Source organism: Colobus angolensis, unplaced genomic scaffold (assembly GCF_000951035.1).
Source record: "Colobus angolensis palliatus isolate OR3802 unplaced genomic scaffold, Cang.pa_1.0 Scaffold34, whole genome shotgun sequence".
In the NCBI taxonomy this organism is placed as follows: domain Eukaryota; kingdom Metazoa; phylum Chordata; class Mammalia; order Primates; family Cercopithecidae; genus Colobus; species Colobus angolensis.
The window spans coordinates 3888224-3894051 of NW_012116710.1; the positions used below are offsets into that span (position 1 = coordinate 3888224).

Here is a 5828-nt window from a genome sequence, read left to right on the forward strand (position 1 = left end):
TTTCCATAATTCTAAAACTGTTCTAAAATTAAAAGATTATTTTAAGAAATGTGAGGAACAAAGAACTAAAAACTAGATAGAAAAATGGGAGAAAGATATTAATAGATAATTCACAAAAAGATATAAAAAGGGCCTCCATACATTTGAAAAAAATCACACTCATAATTAGAGAAATGCAAATTAAAACAACACTGAGATACTGTTTCTCACCCATAAGATTGACAAAGACTAAAATGCATGACAACACATGCATTTGCATAACACATAGGCTGTGGGGAAACAGACATTTTCCTACATTGCTGGTGAGAATGCAAACTGGTGCAGCCCTTGTGGAGGAGAATTTGGCAGTAGCTAAGAAAGCTACAAACGCATTTACCTTTTGACTCAGTAATCCCTCCCCTTGGAATCTACCTGAAGATAAAAAAACATGAGGCTGGGTGCAGTGGGTCACACCTGTAATCCCAGCACTTTGGGAGGCTGAGGCAGGAGAATTGCTTGGGAGGTCAAGTGTGCAGTGAGCTATGATCATGCCACTGCACTCCAGCCTGGGTGACAAAATGAGACCCTATCTCAGAAGAAAAGAAAGAAAATGCATGTTTATAAGGCTATTCATTGCAGCATTATTTATAATTACAAAATATTGGAAAAAAACTTAAATGTCCATAGATAGAAGAGTGGTTGAATAAACTATGACATCTCCAGCAATGGAGTACTATATAGTTGAAAAAATGGAGGAGATCTCTATGAGTTGATATGGGGTGATTTCCATATATACAGTTAAGGGGGAAAGAAAGCAAAGTGCAAAAAAGTATCCATAGCATGCTACTGGTCATGTAAGAAAGAAGATGTTATAGGAAAATACACATTTCTGCTCATTTGTGCAAAAGAAATCTAGGAAAGGTAAACCAGAAATTAAAGAGAGTGGCTACCTACAGGGGGTATGTTGGAATGGGGTGACAAGAAGGAAGGTATGGAAGCAACACTTTACTGAGTATACCTTTTTGGTTAGCCTTGACTCCAGGTACAATAGTAATGTTTCACATACTTCCCAGATAAAGAAACAATTAAAACCAACCAGAACGTTGCGGAAACCCAAGCTGGAATACAAATACTAGCAAATAAACCTAACTTTATTCCAAATGACCAACAGACCACACCAAAGGGACAGAAAAGACCTAACTTCAGTAACTGTGGAATATATAATTTGAGCTGGATTCTGTAAGGCTACAGACAAAAAGAACTGCATATAAATACTGCACTCTAGTTAGCAAATTTGTTTCTCACTGGGGTATGGGTTAGCAATTCTGCAAGTAGTGTATATGTATACTAGGATTGAACAAATAAGTAAATATAGATAATGAGAACAAGATTTATTACTGTAAAAAAAATAGTTACAAATGGCCGGGCGCAGTGGCTCATGCCTGTAATCCCAGCACTTTGGGAGGCTGAGGTGGGTGGATCACCTGAGGTCAGGAGTTCAAGACCAGCCTGGCCAACATGGTGAAACCCTGCCTCTACTAAAAATACAAAAATTAGCCAGGCGTGGTGGCATATGCCTGTAATCTCAGCTTCTGGGGGGCTGAGGCAGGAGGATCACTTGAACTTGGGAAGCAGAGGTTGCAGTGAGCTGAGATCGTGCCACTATACTCCAGCTTGGGCAACAGAGCAAGACTCTATCTCAAAAGGAAAAAAAAAGTTACAAACAAGAAAAGATAGAGGGATAGAATGAACCCTTTGGTGTTGGGTTGAAATCAGAGATCTCAGTATGAACTTGTGGGGTTTTTTTATAGATAGAGATGTATGTGTGTGAGAGTTAGTGTACACATACATATTTTATAGCTTTGTCCTCTGAGAGGACCTAGAAGAAATGACATCTCAGTAGCAATGAGCATAGCCAGAACCCAGATATTGGTTTCTAAGTACCACTTTCCAATCAAAGGAACCAGTGCTCCTTAGAAAAGTGGATGCTGATTATAGGGTTAGAACAGGGGAAATATAAGATAAGCCTAGAATATATTTTGTTATAAAAAAATAAATAAAAGAAAGAAAGGAAATGCTCCAAAAAGAATGGGGGCTTGTCAAAGGAACATAGGAGCCAACTTGAAGGAGCTCTCAATGGGCAAACCAAGAGCAATTTGAGGAACAAAATAAATAGTAATGTTATTGGATTGTAACCCAAAATACAGAATGAATATACAGGAGACCACATGTTTATTTGTTGATTTTTAATTTATTATTATTATTTTACCTCTGAACTTTTTATTGGCCTCCTGCTCCCCAAAGGGTACCCTGCTTCTGCTGGCTTAATGTTTCAGAATTTTGGCATCGTTGGTCTCAGACACCACTTTGTCATCAACTATCTGGTGGGTGGTGGTTTTCTGGATGGTTTGCATGGAGTTGCTGCTGTCCAGGGCATCAAGATTGAAGTCCTCACCATCTTCCAGCAGGCAGCAGTAGGTGGCAAACTCAGCCACCAGCTTGACCTTGATGTTCAGCAGGGCCTCATACTCCTGGGTCTGGCTGTCCCTCTGCCCAAGTCAGTGCCAGCTCTGACTCCAGGTGCAGCAAGATCCCATTGAGCTGCTCTATCTGCAGGGTGTAGCGGGCCTCCACCTCCCTCAGGCTGTTCTCCAAGCTGGGCTTCAGATTTCTCATGGAGTCCAGCTCAATCTCCAAGGACTGGACTGTACGTCTCAGCTCTGTGAGCATCATCTCAGCAGCTCCAACCTCGGTAGACTACGTGGTGACCACTGTGGTGCTCTCCTCAATCTGCTGAGACCAGTACTTGTCCAGCTCCTCTCGGTTCTTCTGAGACAGCTTGTCATATTGGGCTTGGATATCTGCCATGATCTTGGTGAGGTCCTGAGATTTGGGGGCATCTACCTCCACGGTCAGCCCAGAGCTGGCAATCTGGGCTTGTAGGCCTTTTACTTCCGCCTCGTGGTTCTTCTTCATGAAGAGCAGTTCCTCCTTGAGAGCCTCGACCTCTGTCTCCAGCTGCAGCTGAGTGACATTGGTGTCATCAGTGACCTTGCAGAGCCCATGGATGTTGTTCTCCACAGACTGGCGCATGGCCAGCTCTGTCTCATACTTGACTCTAAAGTCATCAGCAGCAAGACGGGCATTGTCGATCTGCAGAACGATGCGGGCATTGTCCACAGTATTTGCGAAGATCTGAGCTCTCAGGTCCTCGATGGTCTTGAAGTAATGGCTCCAAGTCTCTGACCTGGGGTCCCTTCTTCTCCAGGTGCTCCCGGATTTTGCTCTCCAGCCTCTGGTTCTCGGTCTCCAGGCTCTGTCCAGGTAGGAGGCCAGGTGGTTGTTCAGGCTTTGCATGGTCTCCTTCTTGTTCTGGATGCCTCCCATTCCTGCCAGACCCCCAGCCAAACCTGCAGCCAGGCCCCCGGACCCTATGCTGCCCTGGAAGCTGGTGGTGCGGGACACAGAGATCCAGGAACCAGAGCCCCCAGTGCCTGCACAGACGCTGACCATGCTGCTGACCAGCTGGGCGCCCTAGCTGGGCACCTGGACAGAGCCCGGGGACCGGTAGTTGGTGGAGAAGGTGGAGTGATTGCTGAAGCTCATGCTGTCCGGGGAGGAGGACGAGAGGACAGGACTCAGCTTTGCCGACTACCTGTTATTATTATTATATATATGTGTGTGTATATATATATATATATATATTTTTTTTTTTTGAGACGGAGTCTCGCTCTGTCGCCCAGGCTGGAGTCCAGTGGCTGGATCTCAGCTCACTGCAAGCTCCGCCTCCTGGGTTTACGCCATTCTCCTGCCTCAGCCTCCCGAGTAGCTGGGACTACAGGCGCCCGCCACCTTGCCCGGCTAGTTTTTTGTATTTTTTTAGTAGAAACGGGGTTTCACTGTGTAAGTCAGGATGGTCTCAATCTCCTGACCTTGTGATCCGCCCGTCTCGGCCTCCCAAAGTGCTGGGATTACAGGCTTGAGCCACCACGCCTGGCCCTATTATTATTTTTTAATAGAGATGGGGTTTTGTCATGTTGTCCAAGCTGGTCTTGAACTCTTGAGCTCAAGTGATCCTCCTGCCTCGACCTCCCAAAGTGCTGGGACTACAGGCATGAGCCACTGTGCCTGGCCAGAGACCACAGATTTAAATAAATAATTGAAAATAAATAAATGGGGGAGAAATGACCATATCTTCCTTCCAGAAGAATTTTAATTAATAAATGTAGAAGGAGACTGGATGCAATGGTGCACTCCTATAATCCCAGCACTTTGGGAGGCTGAGATGGGAGGATCACTTGAGCTCAGGAGTTTGAGACCAGCTTGGGCAACACAGTGAAACCCTATCTCTACAAAAAATTAGCCAGGCATGGTGGCACAAGCCTGTAGTCCCAGCTACTTAGGAAGCTGAGGTGGGAGGATCACTTAAGTCCAGGAGGTCAAGACTACAGTGAACTGAGATCGCATTACTGCACTCTAGCCTGGGTAACAGAGCAAGACCCTGTCTCAAAAAGAGAGAAACAGGGAAACAGAAACTCACCATTCAACAGTAATATTCATAAAAGAAAGATCCACCAATGGATGCTAAAATTAGTAGGTGGAATTTTGAGAAGAAATAGGATATTTTGGTCATCTCAAAAAATCTCCTCCAAGATATTTATTCGGTGCAGTTTCTTAAGTTAATAAAATTTAAATACAAATTTACAAAAAGTATAAAATTATTAATTACAAAGAGAAACAGAGCAACTTTATAGTAGAGAAACTCAACCCAGACGCAGTTTAGCTAAGTGATCAAGATTAACACCAGCAGTAAGAAGACTTAGTGACATCACAAAGCCCCTGCTCTGATGCACTGAAGAAAGCATAACACTGCTTATGCTGTATTCTAGCCAAAAAATGCGTAACTTCAACCTAATCACGAGAAAAGCCTTCGACAAACCCAAACTGAGGGACATTCTGTAAAATAGCCAACCAGTTCTTTTAAAAAGTATTAAGGTCATTAAAAACAAGAGAAGGTGGAGAGTCACAGATTGGAAGATACTGAAGAGACCTGGAAACTAAATATAATGAGTAACCCTGAATTGGATCCTTCTACAGGAATAGGACATTGACGGAAAAATTGGTGAAAACAATTTTTTTTTTTTTTTGGAGGCAGTCTCGCTCTATCCCCCAGGCTGGAGTGCAGTGGCACGATCTCGGCTCACTGCAATCTCCGCCTCCCAGCTTCAAGTGATTCTCCTGCCTCAGCCTCCTGAGTAGCTGGGATTACAGGTGCCTGCCACCACGCCTGGCTAATTTTTATATTTTTAGTAGAGATGAGGTTTCGCCATATTGGTCAGGATGGTCTTAAACTCCTGACCTCAGGTGATCCGCCTGCCTCAGCCTCCCTAAGTGCTGGGATTACAGGCACGAGTCACCACACCCAGCCCACACCTGGCTGATTTTTAAAAAATATTTTTGTAGTGATGGGGTCTCACTATGTTATCATCCAGGCTGGTCTTGAACTCTTGGGCTCAAGCAACCCTCCCATCTAGCCTCCCAAAGTGCTGGGATTACAGGGATGCACCACTGCGCCTTGTTTGTTTTTGAACTTCACACAAATGGAACCACATATAGTATGCACTCCTGCATCTGGTTTCTTTTGGCCAATACAATATCTTTGAGATTCATTCATGTCATTGCACATGGCAGTAGTTCATTAATTTTCATTGCTATATAATCCATTTTATGAACTACCATAGTTTGTTTATTCATTCACCTGTTGATGAACACATGGGTTGTTTTCCAATTTTTGGCTATTCAGAAGAAGGCTTGTCTGAATTTTTTTTTTTTTTTTTTTTTTTTTTTTT

At 43.8% G+C, this 5828-nt stretch overlaps 1 pseudogene; it reads right to left on the reverse strand.

The window, feature by feature from the left end:
• Positions 1 to 2303: 2303 nt before the first annotated feature.
• LOC105519104 lies at positions 2304 to 3585 on the reverse strand (annotated as a pseudogene).
• Positions 3586 to 5828: the final 2243 nt, after the last annotated feature.